Source organism: Coenobita brevimanus, chromosome 3 (genome assembly GCF_032717465.1).
Source record: "Coenobita brevimanus isolate Jiangsu-jjx chromosome 3, ASM3271746v2, whole genome shotgun sequence".
Lineage (NCBI taxonomy): Eukaryota > Metazoa > Arthropoda > Malacostraca > Decapoda > Coenobitidae > Coenobita > Coenobita brevimanus.
The window spans coordinates 21,920,446-21,944,002 of NC_136956.1; the positions used below are offsets into that span (position 1 = coordinate 21,920,446).

The 23,557-nt window shown below is 41.8% G+C and overlaps 2 non-coding genes across 2 annotated transcripts; both read right to left on the reverse strand.

Annotated features, from left to right (window-relative positions):
• Positions 1 to 4,747: 4,747 nt before the first annotated feature.
• LOC145394402 (5S ribosomal RNA) lies at positions 4,748 to 4,866 on the reverse strand. The gene has a single exon (XR_013896411.1). It is a non-coding gene; the product is annotated as a 5S ribosomal RNA (ribosomal RNA).
• A 3,611-nt stretch (positions 4,867 to 8,477) lies between these two features.
• Positions 8,478 to 8,596, reverse strand: LOC145394371 (5S ribosomal RNA). Its single transcript, XR_013896404.1, has one exon. It is a non-coding gene; the product is annotated as a 5S ribosomal RNA (ribosomal RNA).
• Between the last annotated feature and the right edge of the window lie 14,961 nt (positions 8,597 to 23,557).

The window sequence follows — 23,557 nt, forward strand, 5'->3', positions numbered from 1 at the left end:
CTTGTGGCTCAATGTTTCCTATAAGGAATAATTCTGTGGCAAGTTACCAAGCCTCTAAAAGGTTCAGAGTAATTTATTAATGTTCCTAAGTGCTATTTTCTAACCTTCAGTTGTCCGGAAGTATGTACAATATGTATACCAGCACATCTCACCAATATGTACCTGGTAATCTCTTGTTAGCAATCTATAACCAGAAGCATTATGTCAGGAGGGCTGGTCATGAACAAATTACCTCATGGAACCCTGTCCTCCGTCTTCATGCTGCCCTACCTCCAAAGCACACCACTCTCATTCACATACCTCTCCATCTCACCCTCCATTCCCCAACCCCCATCCAACTAATGATTATTCATTCTTAGTGCTTCTCCACATCGTCCCTCCACCTCGTTCTGAGACTTCATATTCCCCTCCACCTCACTCCTAGCCAGTCTCTCATTCTCCATTCTCTCACACACCAAAACCTCCTCAGGGCACTCTTTCTGACACATTTCAACACATCCACACCATCACCACAACACTTCATAACTCTCTCACTGGTCTGTCTGTCTCTCCACATGCTTCCTTAACTAAATCTAATCTAACCCACCAAATCTTAAATAATTAGCCTAAAGTAATCAAATTTAACCTAACTGAACCAAACAATAAAAATAATAATAAAAACCTAACCAGTCTTTACCTACCCGCATTGCTTTGCCTAATTCCACATGCTCCAACTAAACTGAATCTAACATGGCCATATATTTCAATTAACCAAAAGTAATCAAACGTAACCTAATGTAACCTAACTCAACCTAGCAGAGAGAGAGAGAGAGAGAGAGAGAGAGTGTATACTGCACCGTAATCTGGCCTTGGTTTAATGACACATATGATTCCATTTATTATTTTACCACAACTGAAACAATTTACCAGTGAATTCCTACAGTTCATCCACTTTAGTTACGTGGAAAATGTCATTTTTTGCAGCTTATTTCTCACAGCTCAATGGCACAGTAAGATAATACCACGGCATATCACCCCTTCCACAGCACTTCTTTGTGACTAGCAACCAGTATTCTTGTGTTTCTCCCATGCTACAGCTCTGCATTCAAGTTGCAGAGGTGGCAATTTTTACCTGGATCTTGGAGGGATCAATTCTTCATGTTTCTAGCCTTTGATTCCTGCTTCCTTGCATTAAAAAAAAGTACAGTGCCAGTTATCACACACCATATGACACAAATTCAAAAGAGGGTTACATTACAGTGTACTGGACATGGCAAAAATAGATGAGGCAAAGACAAGGCAACAAAAATTAACACATGGACAAGACATTCAAAACAAGCTCAAACACAGCCAAGAAAATCAATAAAAAGATGGAAATTATGAGACAACCAGTAAATATCAGGTAAAAGACCAATGAGAAATAAAAACATTAATTTGTGTAGAGAAAAGGTCTGAAATTCACTTTAAAAAACGGCTAAAATGAAAGGGACAACTGTGACAAAATATCTATCTATTGCCAGACGTCTTAATTCTGCAAGGGGTGGCCACAAACAAATCACCTCCATGCCATCTTGTCCCCCCCCATTTCACTGCCCTTCCCCAGCCCATACGCCCCTCTCTCATACACCTCTCCACTCCATCCCTCCACCTCCCTCCCTCTCCCTCCTCCACCTCACTCACATACACTCTCCTCATCAGTCTCTTGATCTCCATCCTCTTCACATGACCAAACAAACTGAAGACCTAAATAGCGTAGGAAATAACTGGATCCATTATGCATGATACTCTTTGGATCAAGTGTTCAGACAGACAAAAATAACTTCATCCATTCCCTTCAGAAATTTAAGTACTGTAGTGACACAGTGAAAAATGACTCAAAATCCAGCCTTTGTAACTGCTGTAACTCTAACTTCTCAGAATATTGTGTATACAGTACTTCATAATTTTTAAAGCACAAGGGAGAGCAATGTTAGTCTGCAGTTGTATTAGTGAGCAATATTACCAAATGTCAGATATAAAATTCATCAACCCCTTTCCTTAAACTTTGGTGTTAACACTGTTCTTTCTCCTTGGCCACAAATATGCCATCCAAGACTACATCTGGATCGTACTGTACTTGTGTATATGACAGTGATATCTTGTAGTGTACAGTAGTAGTCTCAGTCTGGGCTTTTCCTTCTCCTAACTCCCCTCCCCCTAACTCACACACGCATGCACCAGTGTAACTTATGTTAACTTTCCTCTTGCAACTAAATACGGTATATATTTCTTCTTGCAGGAGGAAAAATCGACTTAGGTTCTGCATTCTCGTTTGTTTGTCTGTCCTACAAAAACAAATCACAGTTAAAACAAGGAGCTGATGGTGTATTTGTAAATCTAGCCCTGGACTCTTCCTTCACCTATGCCACACAGCAGCCATCCAAGGCTGCCCAAGGAATATAATGTACTCGTGAATAAGAAATATGTACTGTGGTGTACAGCAGTGTATAAGAAATATGTACCATAGTGAACAGCAGTGTATAAGAAATATGTAACATAATGTATAGCAGTGTAAAAGTATATTATGTACTGTAATGTAAACCAGTGTGTAAGAAATAAAATGTACAGTAGTGTATAGCAGCGTGTAAGAAATATGCACTACAGTGTACAGGAGGATGTGAGAAATAAGATGTACCATAGTGTACAGCAGTGCCTAAGAAATAAAATGTACTGTAGTGTATGGCAGTGTATGAGAAATATGTACTGTATAGCAGTAGTGTATGGCAGTGTATGAGAAATATGTACTGTATAGCAGAGTATAACAAACAAAATGTACCATAGTGTGTAGCAATGTACTTTTTCCTCACCTACATCACACAGCTGGTAATTAAGATCTTGTAGTAGAGGTGAATATTTGTCTTGCATACCACTCAGGCCATCATCCTCCATGCAGCCTGGAAAAGAAGGTACCCATTAATAACTGTGACACCATTTTGTGTGCACACATGCATATGTAGATCTCTCTCTCTCTCATAGCCCATTTCCTAAAACCCAGCAGTTCTCCTATGCCTCCTTCCTTTTCATATACCACTTGTCTCTCCCTCACTTAACAGTATATGTACAGGTGCAGACAAAAAGAAAGAGAGACTGCCTTAGCCTGGATGCACAAGCACTGGGTCATTTCTGGTTGACGAGTTACAGAGGTGGGTGGGAAAGTGGTACCACCTTCCCCTCACTTCCCCTCACCTGATAGCATTCCCTCACTACCCACTGTAACCCATCAGCCAGAAATGACCCAATCTGTGCACCTGGCTGGTATTCTTGACAGTTATGAAAGTTCCTTGACACCGTTTCCATAATAATATATTTTCGGATACGGCTGGCTTATATCAATTAGTAATTATATTATTTATGATGAAAATGGAGGTAATAGAATGATTTATATGACACAGAAGAGGACAGTAAGGAGCAATAAGCAAAATAAATCCTTTAGGATGAGGTGTTAGGGAGCTTCCTTTACCATCAAGAATAATTGCCCCTGTTTCTTTTGTTCCATCTGTAAATTATGCTATTGTGCATTAAGCATGAATATTTTTCAAACATACTTAGTGTGTATCCATCCATCCATCCATCCATTATCCAATCCTACATTACCTCATGAGGAGTGTAGGAGCCCAGGGCTAGGCAAGTTGGTCCCAACATTTAAGATGAGAGTGACCAGCCTCACTCATCCCTGAGTGGCATTACATGAGCAATAAACCCCAACCACTCTTTGGATATAAACCTTCACCGGCTCAATCTGACTGGAGCACCATAATCACCCATTAAACCATCAGGCACCAAAATTTGGTTATATGGTTACCACCCAGTATAGTAAGTGGTTTCCTGGTGCACAGGAAACCATAAGGCTTGTCACTCAGTGTAGAGTCACCCACAGGCAGAAGGAAGAGGAAAGAACAAAGGAAAGAAAGACAGAGGAGGGAGTGCAAAGTCACCCGGAAGCAGAAAGACAAGGAAAGAATGAAGGAAAAACAGAAGAGGATGAAAGGAAAAAAAGGTGGAGGAGAGGAAAGGGCAGACATCTGAGAGCAGCACTGCATTGAGTGAGTGGATGGTGAGCACCCCCACCTACCACTAACTTAGTGTGTACTTATCACATATTCCACACAGTTCATACATTCATATATACTATTAACTACCTCTCTCACTTGGCTCTCCCCCACATAAAGTCAACGCATATGTTTACGTGTACAAAACAATATTTTATATATATATTTCTCACATACTCCACACAATGCATGCTTTCATATGGTGTTAACTCTGATATGTTACCTCCTCTCTCTCATCACCAGCTCTCTCTCCTCTTGCAGTGCACTGTAGTAAAAACTGGACTCTTTCACACTTGGTTGTCTACAATTATTACTGGATATATCACATTATTTGATGAGGAGAAAAATCACTGGGAAAATTACAATTACCACCATCCACCACACCATCATCATCATCATTCATTCATCCACCACCACCACCTCCACCACCATCATCGTCATGATCTCTTTCCCCACCTTAAGATAGGGTAAGGCAGGATCCAGAAAGCAAGAAAACATGACAGGGGTAGAACTAAGCATTCTATAAGGTTTCTGATTCCTACTGTATGTCTAGTATGTTATTTTTTTTTCATTCATTGCCAGATGCCATGTATCCCAAACGGGGTGGCCAAGGGCTTAGAGTTAACTGTTTTACAGGGAGGGGCACTAATCCTCCACCAACCCCACTTGACACGTAGGGATGCCAACAGCATCTGGTGTTCCCAGGCGGTCACCCATCCTAGTACTAACCAGACCCAACGTTGCTTAACTTCGCTGATCGGACGGGAAGCGGTGTACTCAACGTGGTATGGCTGTTTAAAAAGAAAAATAAATAAATGAAGTCTTACTTTCTACAAGCTTTCCGATTCCTACCATACGTCCTGTTGGGGGGAAAAAGAAAAAAAAAAAAAAAAAGACCACAAAGTCTATTTATCTATCTATCTATAGCCCGACACCCTAATTCCGCAAAGGGTGGCTGCAGACAAAATGCCTCCAAGTCGCTCCGTCACCCACCATTTGACTACCCTCCCCCCAACTCACGCCCCCCTCCCTGATATACCTCTCAGCTCCATCCCTCCACCTACCCCTCCCTCCACCGCACCTACATACACCCTCTTAGTCTGTCTTTCATTCTCTATTCTCTCCACATGTCCAAACCACCTCAGCGTATTTCTCCTAATCTTCTCAACCACATCCACATCCACCCCACAACGTTCCTTCACTTCTTTATTCATCAACCTGTCCCTCCATGTCACCCCACATGCTCCTCTCAAGAAACACAAAGTGCTAAGGGATATTTGTATGCAGCATGTGTCAGGAGTGTAATGCTGTATCGCAGTGAGACCTGGGCAGTAAAAGAAGCAGGTATTCGTTGGTTCAAACATACAGAAATGAAAATGATTAGGTGGATGTGTAGTGCGTCCTTGAATGAGAGGTCTGGAAGGGCTAGGTTTATGACCGAAAAGTTGAAAGGAAGGATGGAATTGGAAAGAATTGGTGATGTGATGGATTGAGATGATTTAGGAATGCTGACAGGATGAAGGATGACAAAGGAAGGATGGAATTGGAAAGAATTGGTGATGTGATGGATTGAGATGGTGTAGGAATGCTGAAAGGATGAAAGATGACAATCTGATGTGGAAAATGACAAATGTAGTGCTGGGGGTTGGGCTGCAAAAGGCAAACTGAAAAAGACCTGGTATGAGGTCACAAAAGTGGCCTCAGGGATAAGGGATTGAATAGGGAGGTAGCCAGAGATCAAACAGTTTGAAGAGCCGCAATTAGGTGACCAAGGCAGATGCATGTAAGCATATCAGAGCCTTTATAAATGATGTGACAGGATACAAAAACATGAAAAAAAAGAAAAAAGAAAAATCAATCATAGTGAGGATTTCAATTAAGATTAAAATAGCTACAGTAATTACAAATTTAGTGGTAGGTGGTGGCGACCATCATCCACTCACTTGATGTAATGCTGCCTACTTCTTCCTTAGCCTTTATCATTCTTTTTCTGTGCCTGCCCTCCTCTCTTCCTATTTCTCCCATCTTTCCTGTCACTACTTAATGCTTTTCTTTCCGTTACAGGTGGCTTTACATTGAGTGACAAGCCAAATGGTTTCCTGTAAGTCAAGAAACCATTTACAACGCTGGGTGGTAACCATATAACCAAACCATACGTGCTCCCTACGTGTCAAGTGGGTTGGTGGAGGGTTAGTGCCCCTCCCTGTAAAACAAACAACTCAAGAGTCAAATGGCCACCCCATACGGGATTATGGCATCTGGCAATAGATAGATAGACAGATAGAATTACAAATTTGTGAACTCACCTCAGAACTAAGTAAACTGTGGGTGGCTCAATTTCTCAAACCACTTAATCCATAAACTGCAACAAAAAATCACACACATCATCACCAACAGTAGTTCCAAGAAGGGCTACCTCATCCATCATGTCAGTTGGCCTGAAAAACGAAATTCAGAATGTTACAGCTGTTGCACTGACTCTGATACATGGTTATGAAGCTACATGCAAGTGTGCCTATAAGGTGGAGCCAGGATTCCAGAGGGTTAATGGAGTAAGAATGTGTGGTCCATCTCACCAGGCATGATGTTCAAGTGATCCATTGCTATCATTTTTAAAAAACTGCCTATGCTGTTCATTTGTTCACTAACATTTGTTATAACTGGGAATGCTGTTCATTAGAACATTATCATTTTTTTTGTTGGGCATGCTGTTCATTAATTCTCCAACTATCACTTTTTCATTCTTTTCCTTGCTTTCTGGATTTTCCCTCACCCCACCTGTAGGTGTGAAGAAGAGGCTGGATGATGTTGCCCATTATAAGCCATGGCAGAATCTGCATACCTGTATATCAGCATGCCCTCTTACCTCACATGCCATTTTTTTTTTTTTTAACTGTCCGTTCTCCCCTTTGGGGCTAAGATGGGAATGAATGTGTTTGAATGGATGAGTAAATGGGGAGTGTGTCGTCCTGTCTTGGCTACCTCCCTTTCCTTGGGGGAAGCAGCCTAGGTATATAGATAGATAGATTTAACTAAAACAATGTACTGTATGAATACTGTAATCGGATAAATACATACGTGCTAGAAAGGGGCACCTTCATGTGGTGGCACTGATATAACCAGGCAGCGTAACTGCCTGGCTATAAAAACATCCCTCTACTACTTCCCTATCTCCTGAAAAGATGATGGACTACAGGAGAAAGGCATCTGGACTGCACAAAAAATGCATCATAATCATTTTGGTGCTGCGACTTATCGTCTACATCATGGCAGGCCTGGGGGGTTGAATAATGATATACGGTATCCTCTCAGCGTCAAATATTCCTTCACAGTAAGGGAAAAGGGTAGTTGGGGTGGGGGGAGCAATGGGAGCCTGATGCTCCAGAGGGGGACATGACTGCTCACTGGTTCATGCTTTAGCTCTGTCCACTCTGGGTCTTCAGTAAACCACTGTCCAGACTGGTCCTGATGTAGCAGCTGGTCTTGCATATCCACATCAACATTACAATGCTCCCAAATCTGAAAATCTAATTTCAAAAGAACCTCTACTTTCCAAAATATATATATATTTTTTGTCATGCAATAGGTGTGTATTACTACCTGTCATTACAGAATCAATGCATATTTGGAGAGAGAAGATAGGTTTGTTAGAAAAAAATAAACAGATAATTACTACAAATGTCTGAGGCAGCAGATGGCTGGTTCTTAGCTCTTGGTGTTGGGTCAAGGGCTCTAACCTATATGTCACCCATATGAACCCCTCCCGTGGCCCAGGCCGAGGTCTCTGCTAGAGGTGGTAAAGCTGCCTGGGTCATCCAAAGAAGACACATGGCTGATGCAGGACAGGGTGAGGGAGTGGTTGTCTCAGCCCCTCCCCACAAAAATGCAAATTTGTCGTCCCAACTCCTAGAAAATTGAGGGGTGGCAGCATCAGTGGCCTGCAATGTAAACATATTGTACGTTAGACAGTGGTTATAAATACAGTGATGGGAATGGATTCTCAAACACAGTTATCATCAACTCCTTCCTGTAAATTACTGTATATGCATTTGTGCAGGAAGAACTAAATAAATGCAACGTTTCTACACTCTCCTTTCCTTGTCCTTCCTGCTCAAACAAACATTCTCTAGTTTACGATAACTTTCCTCTTGTAGAAAAGATTAACTTAATCTATTTATTGTTTTTTAGAAAGCTTAAGATATAGAAAGCCTCTACTCCTGTCCTTCTCGTAATTAGTACGATTTATGACAAAGTAAATTTGGTACAGGTATACCCCGGTTTAATGATGCAATTCTCATTCATTCATTGCCAAACGCCATGTATCCCAAACGGGGTGGCCAAGGGCTTAGAGTTAATTGTTTTACAGGGAGGGGCACTAATCCTCCACCAACCCCACTTGACACGTAGGGATGCCAACAGCATCTGGTGTTCCCAGGCCGTCACCCATCCAAGTACTAACCAGACCCAACGTTGCTTAACTTCGCTGATCGGATGGGAAGCAGTGTACTCAACGTGGTATGGCCGTTGGCAATTGATTAGGTATAAACCCATCGTTAGACAGGGTATTGTTGTGTTGGGGTAGCTTTAACATACAAAATAATGGGATGTGTTTTTCAGGCTTGGGATTCCCCCACCAACCAAGTCCAAAACCCACCCAAAATGAGCCCAAAAAGAAGTTTAGAGCCAATCTAAATGGCCTAACAGCCTAAAATGAAGCTAATCTGAGCCTAACACCTGTAAATAACTCACTAAAACAAACAGGTCAGCTCTGGAACTGTCTCCCTCTGTCTGTATTTCCTGCTGCCTATGATCTCCAGTCTTTCAAACGTAGTGTGTCCAGGCATCTCAAAATGATCGGATCTTGAATTTGGCTCTCTATTGTATTTTGTTTTTCTCTTGGAGGGAACTGTTACTGCGGGCTCATGGCCTTTGGTTCCTTCTTCCTCGCATAAAAAAAAAATAAATAAATAAATAAATAAAATCTGAAAATCGTCAAATATAAGTCTGGAAAAAATTAAACTTAGTAAACTGTACCCCCAAATGAAAATGTTCACCCCACCTATGACTAAAACACATTAATCCAAGTCTAAAAACTAGATATCAACCTAAACACACAATTTTAGTACAAAATATCATCAAAATTGGTAAAAAAATCAAAACTCATCATTAAACTGAAATCTGGCCATTGTTAGGCGGAGTATGGTGCCATTTATACCCCCACTGTTAAGCCGAAGTATTGCATCTAGGGCTATCGTATATCAGGGTATTACTGCATACATCTGGGAATCCCACCCCAATATTGCACAGGTTCTAATTTCTATGAACCTGTGAACTTTGGGAAAATCTGCCTCACACACACACACACACACACACACACACACACACACACACAAAAAGTCATATATTTAACAGATTTTTTGGTATAATGGCTCCTAGAGTATGTGACGAAGGGTGTGTGTCAGTTTTTAGGTTCATATGTGCTATTATAAACTCACTCCAGTGTCTTGAAGTTACAAAAGTTTCAATACATTTAATGACACTATTGCTAAATTGAAAACTTCTCAGGACTGAGGAATTATGCATAAAACTGATTAAATATTGTGTGGTTACAGAAAGATACATAAAAACGGCATCAGCCAATCCCATTTCATCCCTTCAAGGTGCAGGGTCCTGAGGCTTGGCTACTGTGGTTGAATACTGTACATCCAAGAGTAAATTACATGACAAGCTGACTTCACTTAATGGCGCTACTGCATCTAAAACCCTCCAGTCACCACTCTGGATGCTGGGCAAGGCTATTACTCCAACTGGGGCATCCTAACCACTACACCACTTTTCTAACTTTTCAAAATACTTAAAACTGTACTGTATCATCTATTATACCCCTGGCCATATCTACCTCCAATGCGCGTCCAAATGCAGCACTATATAGAAGCCTTCCATTAAAAGAGGATGACAGAAATAGTACGAAATTTAAAACAGCAGCATCGACAAAAGGATTTCTGGACCTTTAAAAAAATGGGAACAATCATTTTAACTATCAAAATACCTAAAATCACACAATATCATCTAATAAATCCTCAACCATACAATATCCAATACATACCCATACAGTACATCATGCTTAGGCCTTCCATTTAAGAAGGATGACAAAAATATTATGAAATTTAAAACTGCCATCAGACTACCTGGTTAAAGGGATCTCTGGAGCTTTAATCTAACGTAAACATTTCTATGACCTTTTAAAATACCTGAAATAAAAATAAACTGGTTAATATAGCTCCAACCATATTAGTCTTTATTTCTCGTCATGCATGGGACCATTTTTCAGCCATAAATATGGATGAAAAATACAGGATTGCAAACCATCAGCCTAGCATGGTTAAATGGACATCTTGGCCACCTGGGAATAAACACAGCCATATATCCTTCCCACAGATAACAATTACACGCATATAAACTACCTATACTCCTCCACAATGGCACAAGACAATAGTGAATAAACGAGCATTGTAAATACCATCATAACAATAACAATAACACCGTAATTAGAGAATAAAATCGCCACTCACCTTCACGTACTTCTTCTCCCATAATTCTCCAGTGACGTCACATTACATTACAAGCCTAACATACTTTTTAATGCCAGTTTCAGGCAGAGATTTTTTCTACCATATCATCGGCTTTTTAAACAATAATTTATGTCTAATTATATAAATGGAGGTTAGTTAAGTTTCTTCTAGTTACCTTAAATTTACTTACAGTTCCAATCAAGACGAAAAGATGGCATATTTTCGCCAATTTAAAGTGAACAAAGAACTGAATACCCTAAGGCCCTGTCTGCATTAATGGCCCTCCTTTACTCAATAGGCATTTATTTACGCCTTCCTCTCCATGATTGGCAAGTGGTGGGGGTGGAATGCCAATGAGGTTAAATGTTATATTATAGATGGTACCGAAGACTGTAGTGGTTTATTCTCAAGTTCATTTCCTCTTGTTGTATAGGACACCTTGCATTACCCATTACATTTATACTTACAGTGTTATAGGAAAGTTATTGGACACCAACCAATTTAACAAATTTCTGATAAACTGCTCGGTTGACAAATTTGACTAAGTTTTCCCTGATTTTATCATATTCTTTAAATGTACCATTAGAGTACGGCAATTATAAAGGGTTAACTAAAGTTTTTAATCCAAAGGTGTTGCCTATGTATATGTATCTACTTGCATGCACGCCTGTACACATACCCATATCTTTATACATACGTACCTATCCTGTACATGCAGTATGTCTGTGGCTACATGTGCATGAATATATACATATATGTAAATGAAATGAAAAGGTAGCACCAGGTAACAAAGACCATATGGCAAATCGCATCACAGAATGAAAATATGGTAAAGGAGGAAAATAAGGGAAAAACGGAAGATACAATTAAATACCATACAAAATCCCTGAGTTAAAGGACATTAAACGGGTAAATACTGAGACTCACTTAAAACATCGCTTAAACCTGGAGGTCAGCAAAGTGAGGATAAAAACAGGAATAGTCGAAGGTGAACCCCTGTACCTGTATGTCGAGGGCAGGCAATGAGAATGTGGTGTACTGACAGGGAAACATTGCAAGCAGGGCAGAAAGGCGGCGAATCGCCAGACATCAAATACCAATGAGTAAGACGAGTATGGCCAATCCGTAAGCGAGTGAGGGCAGTCTCCCAACGGCGGTTACGATGACAAGGATTGGATCACGGAGAAACAGAAGATTTAACAGTCCGGAGTTTATTACCAGTCAACAAGGACCAGCAAGACTGCCACCGCTGTCGGAAGAACGCTCGGAGGACAGAAAAAAAAATCAGAAACTGGAACAGATCGAAAGGGCACACAAGGGGACTGGAGGGCTTCGCGAGCCAAGGCATCCACAGTTTCGTTACCAGGAATGCCATGACCTGGCACCCAGAAGACACTGATTTTTTCTTGACAGACAGACGAAACTGCCACTCTTGAATCTGTAAGATGAGAGATGGAAGAGCGAAGTTGACTGCAACAGAAGGAGTGCACTAAGGGAGTCAGAGCATAGAACGAAGGACGATGAAGGATGGCTGTAACATTTACGGACCGCAAGTAATAAAGCATGAAGTTCAGCCGTCATAACTGAAGCTACTGAAGGAAGGCTATACTGATATAAATGATCAGGGAACTGAACTGCAATCCCAGTACAGTGTGCCATTTTTTATCCATCTGTATAGACATGGACTGCAGAAGCATGTTCGACAAGATGTGCGTGACAGGAAGATCTGAGAACTATGGAAGAGGTAGACGACTTTGAGGAAGGCAATATGGAAGTGCAAACAGAGGGACGTGGCAGCAGCCAAGGTGGAAACCACCCAGGGCGAAATAAGAGAACACTGTCTATGGAAACTGGGAAGGACGAGAGGAAGGACTGAACACGGAGTATGAAAGGGGGTCGACGACGGGGATGGGCTAAATAATAATCTGCAACAGAGGAATGTATTCTGAACACCAAAGAACACTGAAACTGATGTTGTCTCAAGAAATAGCGAAGATAAAGTAATGCACGACGTCTATAAAGCACATATATGTATAGATATATACGTATGTGTATGTGTGTATATATGCCTCTTTCTACACAGGTAAGTATATACGTGTGTATCTATGTACCACTTCACTCATATCACATGTAATGATAATTACTGTGCCAACTCTGTACCACGTATGTATCATTGTATGTCTTTGTTCATTATTGTGCTTGTAATGATAATTCCTTCTGTACCTTCTATGCCTTGTGATACCGATTTTGTTTTCCTCATGCACCCCTCCCTGCTTGGCCTTCAGGGACAGTGTTCCCCAGAGTGTTGGGGCTTGTACTGAATGGTTAATAAAGAACCTAAATAAAAAATAAAAAGGGTGTTTCAGTGCCTGTAATAGCGAATGGTAATTTTTGCTTCCTGTATCACTGTATCCCTTTGGTTTCATGTCCCCTTCCTGCTTGGTGTTCAGCGGCAACGTTACTCAGTGCTGGGCTTGTATTCAGTGTATTTGGGGGGTTTAAGTGGAAAGATATTGAGCCGTAGTAGTGGAGGGATATTGAGCCGTAGTAGTGGAAGGATACAGAGCCGTGGAAAGATATAGAGCCGTAGTAGTGGAAGGATATAGAGCCGTGGAGAGATATAGAGCAGTAGTAGTGGAATGATATAGAGCCATAGTAGTCAAAGGATATACAGTCGTGGAAAGATATAGAGCCGTAGCCGTGGAATGATATAGAGCCGTAGCAGTGGAAAGATATAGGGCCGCGGAAACAATATAGAGCCTTAGTACTGCCGTAGAGCTGTAGAAAGATACAGAGCCTTAGTATACAGAGTCGTAGTTCTGCCTCAGCGTGCCACTGTGCTAAGGGAAGGAGAAAACAGCGAAAAACAGAGCCTGCAGAAAGACGATAATCACAGTCCAGTTAGCCCTCTCAGGTTTGGAACAACTCTAGTGCTCTATTCTGACGCCAAAGGACTCTAAATTGCTGAGCATGAGAGTCTAAAAGTGTAATTATTAGTACCATTAACCCCTTCATGGTCAGGATAGCTCTACTTATCTCATCCAGGTAAAGGCACGAGATTTATTTCAGGTAAGAGCGCGTCATCTGAGTCTAGCTCTTGAATTTCATGGCGTATTCCCTAACACCTTTTCCTAATCGACTTATTTTGCTTTTTACTCTAACATCCTTTCCTAATCGATTTATTATTTTTTTTTTACACCTTACTCTAACACCTTTCTCTAACCGATTTATTTTGCTTTTTACACCTTACTCAAACACCTTTTCCTATTCGACTTATTTTGCTTTTTACACCATACTCAAACACCTTTTCCTAATCGATTTATTTTGCTTTTTACACCTTGCTCTAACACCTTTTCCTAATCGATTTATTTTGCTTTTTACACCTCACTCTAACACCTTTTCCTAACCGATTTATTTTGCTTTTTACACCTCACTCTAACACCTTTTCCTAATCGATTTATTTTGCTTTTTACACCTCACTCTAACACCTTTTCCTAACCGATTTATTTTGCTTTTTACACCTTACTCAAACACCTGTTCCTAATCGATTTATTTTCTTTTTTTTTACACCTTACTCTAACACCTTTTCCTAATCGATTTATTTTGCTTTTTACACCTTACTCTAACACCTTTTCCTAATCGATTTATTTTGCTTTTTACACGTTAATCTAACACCTTTTCCTAATCGATTTATTTTGCTTCTTACACCTTACTCTAACATCTTTTCCTATTCGACTTATTTTGCTTTTTACACCATACTCAAACACCTTTTCCTAACCGATTGAGTTTGCTTTTTATATCTTACTCTAACACCTTTCCCTAATGGACTTATTTTGCTGTTTACACCTTACTGTCCTCTTCTCTCTTACATAAATCCTTCTAATATCGCCATACTCTGCATAAATAATGTACCAAAGGAAATTAACCAGCCATATCCAAACATAAATCGCTAAGGAAAAGGTGTTAGGGAGCTTCCTTAACCCAAAATAATACGAGTTGTATAGTTACACATCTTAAAATCCTATATCCTTGGGTGGAATAGAATGCTAGAGTTGTGGTAGGCATGAGAGGGCTGAGGCGAACTGCTGCCAAGAGTATGATAAGGTGTTGTTTTTTTAATCCAAGAGTTGTGGTAGGCATGAGGGGGCTGAGGCGAATTGTTGCCAAGAGTATGATAAAAGTTGGGTGTTTTATTTTAATGCAAGAGTTGTGGTAGGCATGAGAGGGCTGAGGCGAACTGTTGCCAAGAGTATGATAAGGTGTTGTTGTTTTTTTATGCAAGAGTTGTGGTAGGCATGAGAGGGCTAAGGCGAACTGTTGCCAAGAGTATGATAAAAGTTGGGTGTTTTTTTTTATGCAAGGAAGAAGGAACCAAAGGCTGAGGCCCGCAAGACTGTTCCAAGAAAAACACAAACACAAGATAACAGTGAGCCAGCCAGAGCAGATATATGTGGACTGCGAGGCTCGTGATATATCTGGTACTTAATCAGCTTTTAAAAATAGCCAGATGGGGAGGCATTTATCACGAAAGCATTAACAGATGAACACTGCACAGGCGAAGTGCTTGCCAGAAGACGGAGAGAAGAGGTAGGAATATGGAGGGAAAGTATAACGAAGACAGAGAGAAAGTATAACCAAGAAGGAAAATATAACGAAGAGGGAGAGAAAATATAACGAAGATGGAGAGAAAGTATAACGAAGAGGGAGAGAGAGTATAACCAAGACGGAAAGTATAACGAAGATGGAGAGAAAGTATAACGAAGATGGAAAGTATAACGAAGATGGAGAGAAAGTATAACGAAGATGGAAAGTATAACGAAGATGGAGAGAAAGTATAACGAAGATGGAGAGAAAGTATAACGAAGATGGAAAGTATAACGAAGATGGAGAGAAAGTATAACGAAGATGGAGAGAAAGTATAACGAAGATGGAAAGAAAGTATAACGAAGATGGAAAGAAAGTATAACGAAGACGGAAAGAAAGTATAACGAAGACGGAAAAACGGGGACAGTGACATCAATTACCTAATAAAACGGGGAGTGACATCAATTACCTGGCACTGATGCACTTCCGATGGCATTGTTGTTGACGTTATTTTTGTTGTTCTTGTTGTTGTGCATCCTCGGTCTGCCTGAGTGAGCATACCCATCAACCACCGGCAACCTGTCGTCCCCGTACAGTGAACCGATGATGTTCCCCTTGCGGCTGACTGCGCCTCACCACAGCGAGGCGCGGGAATTAATGTGCAAGTTTGTTTCCTTGTTTGACCCCACACTTGAGTCCACCGAGCCAACAGGGGCACCACAGCAGACTCCACATCACGCCGTTAGTTGGTTATATGGTTACCACCCAGCGATGAGACTGGTTTCCGGAGTTTCCCGGCTGGTTACCCGATGTAGAGCCACCTGAAATGCAGAGAAGGATGGGAAGAAATAGGGTGAGAGGAGGGCAGACACAGAAAAAGAATGACAGACGTGAAGGAAGAAGTGAGTGGGTGATGGTCGCTACCACCTAATGTTGTGGATAATATTTCATGTATATTCTAAATGAGCCTCATCTTTCTCGTATCAGATTTAAAAAATCTCCCTCAGAAGGCTTATATCTGCTTGAAACTGCTTACCACTCAACCCATTCATCACAGTAAGGTACGGAAGAACCCGTATTCACTAACATCTGTAAACCTTATTTTTGCGTGAAATTTTGACTGTTTAAACTTGGTTCATATCCTTGACTGGGGTAAAAGTAATCTTGTCGTTTTTAATGCATCAAAGCCTCAGTTCTTACATCTTTCAACCCGATAAAATCTTCCGCAGGAGTATCCTCTAATTTTTAATCATATCCAGCTCAATCCTGCATCATCTTTAAGCATACTTGGTGTTTCATTCACTCGGGATTTATCTCGGAAAGATCATATTACTTCTCTTGTAAAATATGCTTCCAAGAGATTAGGTGTGCTAAGCCGACTCCATGCCTTCTTTACCCCTGCACAGTTGTTGACTTTATACAGGGGTTTTATTCGCCCCTGTGTAGAGTACATCTCTCACGTGTGGGGAGGATCCCCACATACAGCTCTTCTCAACAAGGTGGAGTCAGGGGCTTTTCGTCTTATTCACTCTCCTTTCTTACCGACTTCCTTCAACCTTTGTCTCTTCGCCGCACTGTTGCATCTTTATCTCTTTTCTATCACTACTTCAGTGGTCGCTGCTCCTGTGAATTGTCTACTTGCATCCCTCCACCTCTACGACGGGCGCGTAGCATCCGTCTAGCAGCAAACTCTCATCCCTTTTCTGTCCAACTCTCTAATGCAAGAGTTAACCCCTACTCTCAATCCTTCATATATGCAACAGGTCAGCTCTGGAACTGTCTCCCTCTGTCTGTATTTCCTACTGCCTATGACCTCCAGTCTTTCAAACGCAGTGTGTCCAGGCATCTCGAATGAAAGGATCTTGAATTTGGCTCTTTGTTGCTTTTTTGTTTTTTCTTGGAGGGAACAATCTTGCGGGCTTCTGGCTTTGGTTCCTTCTTTCTTACATATAAAACAAGAAAAAACAGCCACAGTTCACGTCACGTACAAACTGCAATGGATATTAAACCAAAATAACATGAATAAACACACGATCTAGTCCAGTGGGTAAGTGTTGTGGAAATGTTTGCTGCAAAAAACTGGTTAGGATTCTTTTTTAACATACCTCCTCATTTATTCCTGTCACAGATTAATCGTGTCGCATTTGTTGATAAAATGGCGCTTTAGAGAATGATGACGCTGTCCAGAGAGAAAAAAATCAGAGAAAAAATATTAGTCCAGAAAAATGTGGTGAATTTGAAATGAGCGTAGAGACCGACGGCCCTGTTTTTTATACATCACTTCAGGGACGTATTTCGTAATTAATTCTTGCCATCCCTAAACGATTTGCTTCAGTTTAGGGGCTAGTCGTATGCATAAGTTTTTTCCTGATTTTTTTTTTTAATTCTGACGACTTTTTAATGCAAGAAACAAGGAACCAAAGGCCAGGAGCCCGCAAAATTGTTCCCTCCAAGAGAAAAAACAAAAACTACAGAGCCAAATTCAAGATCCGTTTGTTTTGAGATGCCTGGACACACTGCGTTTGAAAGACTGGAGATCACAGGCAGTAGGAAGTACAGACAGAGGGAGACAGTTCCAGAGTTGACCTGTTGCATACATAAAGGACTGAGAGTAACGGTTGCATCAGAGAGTTGGACAGAAAAGGGATGAGAGTTTGTTACTAGACTGGCAGACTGTAGAGGATAAGGATAAATACATTCAGCCACTCCAATTACATCTATTCTGATAAACTTTGAAAACTTCAGCCACGTATTGCCCTTGGATAGCGGGCACTGGATATCGAATAATGGAATAGCAACCATCTGTGAATTTTCCATTTTTGTGCAGAGACACATAACAGTTTAGGAGGGCTCGTATACTAATATTAATTGACAAATCCAAAGTACTTTTCGTGCCTAATTTAGCGCTTTTGTCTGAGGTGTAGCGCAAAACCTCACTGTCACTCAAGCGCTCCTCTCTCTCTCTCTCTCTCTGGTGACGAGCAACCTTCACTGAGTAGGAATAACGGAAGCACCAGCAGGTTCTTTTGTGAGGCCCTAATTTACCACGTAGTCGGAAAGAAAATGATGGGAGAATGGGGATGACGCTGGCTGGTTCCTTCTTCATCATCATTTTCATTAGCAGTATCCGGCGACGTAAAATTACCCACTTCCTGTTTATACTTCAAGCAGCGGAGAGAGAGAGAGAGAGAGAGAGAAAGCGTTACATTGCCACCGACTTCCTCCGTTTTCCATCTTCGTTTGTTGTCTGCTGTATGGTAAACTTAAACATATTAGTTTTGTTTCGCTTAATCAAAAATCTTACTGCTTATTTCACGCCAAGCAAGCTCACCACAACTACGATGGACGCTTCAAAATGTCCACTGTTTATATTACAAACTGATAGCCATGCAAGCATCCATAAGGAGGCCAAATATTGCTGTTGGTGTTCGAATATTTCTTACTGCTGTCATTTCCATATTTATTGCCATTTAATTATCGCTACGGTATGCACGTTTTAATTAAACCAGACACAAATTCCTCAGACATAACCCCAAGTGTGCGATAATTTTTAACTGTATGTACGAATGTCGATTTTTATACCCGCCATCACACATCAACTAGCCTATAGAGACGATGTATGTTTTGGCTGGCGTCTCTCTCTCTCTCTCTCTCTCCAGTGACCTATATCCTCCCTTCCTCCACAAATTCAAGGACATCATGAGACGCTTTTCGCAGTGCTGGGGTTGGATACAGCCTTCATGTTGACCCGCAGTGTGGAGTCTACCGTGAGTTGGATGGAACTGTTTGGCTATTACGAAAACAACAATAATAACTTCAACAACAATAACAAGAGCAAGATCAGTAACAAGGACAACTACATCAATAACAAAAATAAAAATAACCGCCACACGACGATGAAAGAAGAACAGCAAGAAGAAAAACAAAAAACAAAACAAAAAACAAACCAATGTCCAACCCATTTCTATACCCCATGAAAACAGGAGTGTAGGGGTCCGGGGCTAGGCTATTGTCACGACATTTAAAGCAACGGTGACCAGCCTCCCTCGTCCCTGAGTGGCATTACGCGAGCAATAAACCCCAACCACCCTTCAGATAGAACCCAGTTAGACTCCACCCAGCAGAGCCCCTTAGCCCGCTATAGCACCAGGCGTCATTTGGTGATATGGCTACCACCCAGCGTAGGATATGATTCGGTTATATCCTTACCAATTAACCAAATGCTGTATAATTTGACATGACACAGTAATCCCAATGTTTTTACTTATTTTCTTATTAGTATTAACCACCAGGCGTCATTAAATTTAGGATAATTGGACGGAATACAATAATCCGTGTTTTATTATTACCTCTGCCAACGAAGCTCGCCTCCCTCACCCACCCCCACCCGCTACTACGGCTCTATATCCTTCCACTACTACGGCTCTATATCCACTACTACGGCTCTATATCCTTCCACGGCTCTATATCCACTACTACGGCTCTATATCCTTCCACGACTCTATATCCACTACTACGGCTCTATATCCTTCCACGGCTCTATATCCACTACTACGGCTCTATATCCTTCCACGGCTCTATATCCACTACTACGGCTCTATATCCTTCCACGGCTCTATATCCACTACTACGGCTCTATATCCTTCCACGGCTCTATATCCACTACTACGACTCTATATCCTTCCACGGCTCTATATCCACTACTACGGCTCTATATCCTTCCACTACTACGGCTCTATATCCACTACTACGACTCTATATCCTTCCACCACTATGGCTGTGTGCAAAATAAAGCGCTGAGGAAGATGTGTTGGGAAGTTGTGCCACCAAACCCCGTATTATTGTCAATTAGGGAAGCACTCTAGTTTTTTTTCTTTCTTTAAATGCAAGGAAGAAGGAACCAAAGGCCAGGAGTCCGCAAACCACCTCTATCATACCGTTACGTCTCAGAAAACACGTTAATAATCTTGTGCGTCTTTTACGTAATTCAGATCGGTAGTAAAGAATACCTGATCAATAAACTAAAGAGTACTTGGGCAGTGTACATGAAAATATATAGTTGTTTTAAAAAGCCTTCTAAGCTGACGAGAATACTATCTATCTATCTATCGCCAGACGCCTTAATCCCGTAAGGGGTGGCCACAAACAAATCGCCTCCATGTCTCCCGCCATTTCGCTGCTCTTTCCCCAGTTCACATCCCCCTCGCTCATATACCTCTCCACTCCATCCCTCCATCTCATCCTCAGTCTCCCCTCCCTTTCCCCCTCTCCCCCTCACTCATATGCACTCTCCACGTTAGTCTCTCACTCTCCACCCTCTCTCTCCACCTCACTCATACGTACTCTCCACGTTAGTCTCTCACTCTCCATCCTCTCTCCACCTCACTCATATCCACTCTCCACGTTAGTCTCTCACTCACCATCCTCTCTCTCCACCTCACTCATATGCACTCTCCACGTTAGTCTCTCACTCACCATCCTCTCTCTCCACCTCACTCATATGCACTCTCCACGTTAGTCTCTCACTCTCCATCCTCTCTCTCCACCTCACTCATACGTACTCTCCACGTTAGTCTCTCACTCTCCATCCTCTCTCCACCTCACTCATATCCACTCTCCACGTTAGTCTCTCACTCACCATCCTCTCTCTCCACCTCACTCATATGCACTCTCCACGTTAGTCTCTCACTCACCATCCTCTCTCTCCACCTCACTCATATGCACTCTCCATGTTAGTTTCTCACTTTCCATCCTCTCTCTCCACCTCACTCATAGGCACTCTCCACGTTAGTCTCTAACTCCCCATCCTCTCTCTCTATGCACTCTCCACGTTAGTCTCTCACTCTCCATCCTCTTTCTCCACCACATTCACATACTCTCCACGTTAGTCTCTCACTCTCCATCCTCTCTATGCACTCTCCACGTTAGTCTCTCACTCTCCATCCTCTCTATGCACTCTCCACGTTAGTCTCTCACTCTCCATCCTCTCTCTCCACCACATTCACATACACTCTCCACGTTAGTCTCTCTCCGTCCTCTCCACATGGCCAGACCAACCCCAAGAGAACGGCCCTGAGAATCATTCCGACAAAACTGGTGGCCGCTGATCCCAGACATCTAACATTCAATTTCTTTTCCAGATTTACCGCACTCCCACCCGCCTCCTCATCAATCAGGCGAGGATTGGAAAAGTTTGCAGGGGGAGACGCGCAGCTCACGATAACTTGGGAAATACTGTCATAGCGTCGAGTTGTGGGACGTCAATTGGGTAAAAATAATTTGGTAAACTTGAAGGCTTGGGTCTTATCGCAAGGAGAAAATGCGTACGTAGCTCGCCTGTGTCCCTATCGCCTTTATATACGCTGCTACTGATGATGTCTGTGGTAATGTATTTGTAGCAATAGCATGGGCCACCACAAAAAGTTATGTGGCCTCCTCTCAACACATTATCCTCAATTTTAAGACAAGCTAAAAATGCCTACGTAGCTTGCCTGTGTCCTTATCGCCTTTTTATATGATGCTACTGATGATGTTTGTGGTAATTCATGTGTAGCAAAAGTATGAGGCAACACAAAAAGTTATGTGGCCTCGTCTCAACACAATATCCTGACAGAGATATTAAAGCAGGCTAAAAATGCCCACGATCTCGCTGGTGTCCCTATCGCCTTTAGGTCTGATAAAACTGATGATGTTTGTGGTAATGTATTTGTAGCAAAAGTACGGGCCAACACAAAGCGTTATGTTGCCCCCTCTCAACACTTTATCCTGAATTTAAGACAAGCTAAAACACCCAGGATCTCGCTGGAGGTCCTATCGTCTTTATGTCTATTGCTACTGACGTTCGTGTTTGTGGTAATGTGTATGAATACTCTTTTTACTTGGCCTAAAATTGCGGTCTCTCCTCCTTGAAGACTGAGATGTAGCAAGAGAGTGACACTAGAAAAGGTTGCTAGTTACGATGAAGCGCTATAGAAAGAATGTAGACCAGTAGCATTGTCTTTTTCCACAACTGACCTCCGTGATATAAGCTGCAAACGGACGAAAATCTGGGCCAAGTTAGAGTAAAAACAGCAGAGCAAATTTATGAGGCAACGCAAGAAGCTATGTTATGTGGCCATCTCGCAACACATTTTCCTGATAGAGATTTTAAGACAAGGTAACTTTGTATTAACCCTTTCATGGTCTGAATACCAAATACCTGACATTTTTATCTAGCTGAGAATGATCCATAAGAGCCCCATAAATATAATACTGTCACCATTAATCGAATTATATAGAACTTTAGCATCATATTTTATTTCAGTTTACCGCTAGGCGATTCCGTGGAACAGAGACTGATTCGTATGAGGCTTTAGGTTACACGAGCGCTGCCACTACACCACCATGGTTAAGGAAACCGGACAATGAAGCACAAAGCCAAGTCCAGCGGTGAAGTAGAGGTGCTTTGACAGCCAGTAGTACACAGTGACACTGGATTAACACTATAACCCAAGGGACTCTTTCTTCTGCTGAATAAAATCGTCTGCCGTTAACCACCACTAATAATATTTTACATTACCACCTCACCAACTCTGTTGTCCGTATGCCACGTAAATTTTGTATCTTAACCAGTATCATGTCACGGATTACATGAACTGTCAAGACATGCGTGTTTCAGAGAAAATTAATGTTTTTGAATATGTGTGTGTGTGTGTGTGTGTGTGTGTGTGTGTGTGTGTGTGTGTGTGTGTGTGTGTGTGTGTGTGTGTGTGTGTATTGATTTCCACAAGGAAAGACGAAAATGTCCAGAGCGTTTTCGTGTAATTGCATCTTCAGGTGAGAACAAAGTGGGTGAGGTTCAGTACAGCTGACTTTTTTGAGAGAGAGAGAGAGAGAGAGAGAGAGAGAGAGAGAGAGAGAGAGAGAGAGAGAGAGAGAGAGAATTCCCTGGAGATATCAGCAAGTCGCTGGTCAACACGTCAAACAGCTAAAACCATCTTCTGACATCAACGCAGGGCACGCCGTGGAGGCCCCTACCCTGCCTGTACCCTGGTCCGTGGGGAGGGAAACCACTGGCCAATATTTTTTCATGTCACTCCTCCCATAAGGCCTGGATCCCATGTTTCTATAAGGTACAGTAACACAGTGAGAGAGTGAGTGAGTGAGGGAGTAAGCGAGTGAGGGAGTGACTGAGAGAGTGAGGGAGTGACTGAGAGAGTGAGGGAGTGACACAGTTGGGGGGCCAAGCATTATACAGTATTTGGAGACACATATGGGAGCGGCAAAACTCAAGCAATGAATCTCAGTCCAAATTAAAGTGGAGATGGTATGGCACTAGTTCCTGGTATCAGTCTC